The sequence below is a fragment of the Arachis duranensis genome, unplaced genomic scaffold, assembly GCF_000817695.3.
Source record: "Arachis duranensis cultivar V14167 unplaced genomic scaffold, aradu.V14167.gnm2.J7QH unplaced_Scaffold_354585, whole genome shotgun sequence".
Classification (NCBI taxonomy): Eukaryota; Viridiplantae; Streptophyta; class Magnoliopsida; order Fabales; family Fabaceae; genus Arachis; species Arachis duranensis.
In genome coordinates, this window is record NW_026264911.1 from 1,717,772 (window position 1) to 1,718,676 (window position 905).

At 41.1% G+C, this 905-nt stretch overlaps 1 non-coding gene across 1 annotated transcript; it reads left to right on the forward strand.

Annotated features, from left to right (window-relative positions):
• Positions 1 to 390: 390 nt before the first annotated feature.
• LOC127744475 (small nucleolar RNA R71) lies at positions 391 to 498 on the forward strand. The gene has a single exon (XR_008005462.1). It is a non-coding gene; the product is annotated as a small nucleolar RNA R71 (small nucleolar RNA).
• The last annotated feature ends 407 nt before the right edge of the window (positions 499 to 905 follow it).

The window sequence follows — 905 nt, forward strand, 5'->3', positions numbered from 1 at the left end:
ACCTAAGTAATTTACCTCTGCTATTGCAGGGTTATCAGGATCATAAGCTTCTTCTTCAGAAGATGCCTCTTTAGTATTATTGGATGCATTTTGCCATCCATTTAGACTTTGAGAAATCATGTTTACTTGCTGAGTCAACACTTTGTTCTGAGCCAATATGGCATTCAGAGCATCAATTTCAAGAACTCCCTTCCTTTGAGGCATCCTATTATTCACGGAATTCCTCTAAGAAGTGTACATGAACTGGTTATTTGCAACCATGTCAATAAGTTCTTGAGCTTCTGCAGGCGTTTTCTTTAGGTGAATGGATCCACCTGCAGAATGGTCCAGTGACATCTTAGAGAACTCAGACAGACCATAATAGAATATATCCAGAATTGTCCATTCTGAAAGCATGTCATAAGGACACCTTTTGGTCATCTGTTTGTATCTTTCCCAAGCTTCATAGAGGGATTCACCATCTTTTTGTTTGAAGGTCTGAACATCCACTCTAAGCTTGCTCAGCTTTTATGGAGGAAAGAACTTAGCCAAGAAGGCCGTGACCAGCTTATCCCAGGAGTCCAGGCTATCTTTAGGTTGAGAGTCCAACCATGCTCTAGCTCTGTCTCTTACAACAAAAGGGAAAAGCATGAGCCTGTAGACTTCAAGATCTACTCTATTAGTCTTAGCAGTCCCACAGATCTGCAAGAACTCAGTTAAAAACTGGTAGGGATCTTCTGATGGAAGTCCATGAAACTTGCAGTTCTGTTGCATTAGAGCAACTAGTTGAGGTTTCAGCTCAAAATTGTTTGCTCCAATGGCAGGAATTGAGATGCTTCTTCCATCAAACTTGGAAGTAGGTGTAGTATAATCACCAAGCATCCTTCTTGCATTATTGTTGTTGGGTTCGGCTGCCATCTCCTTTT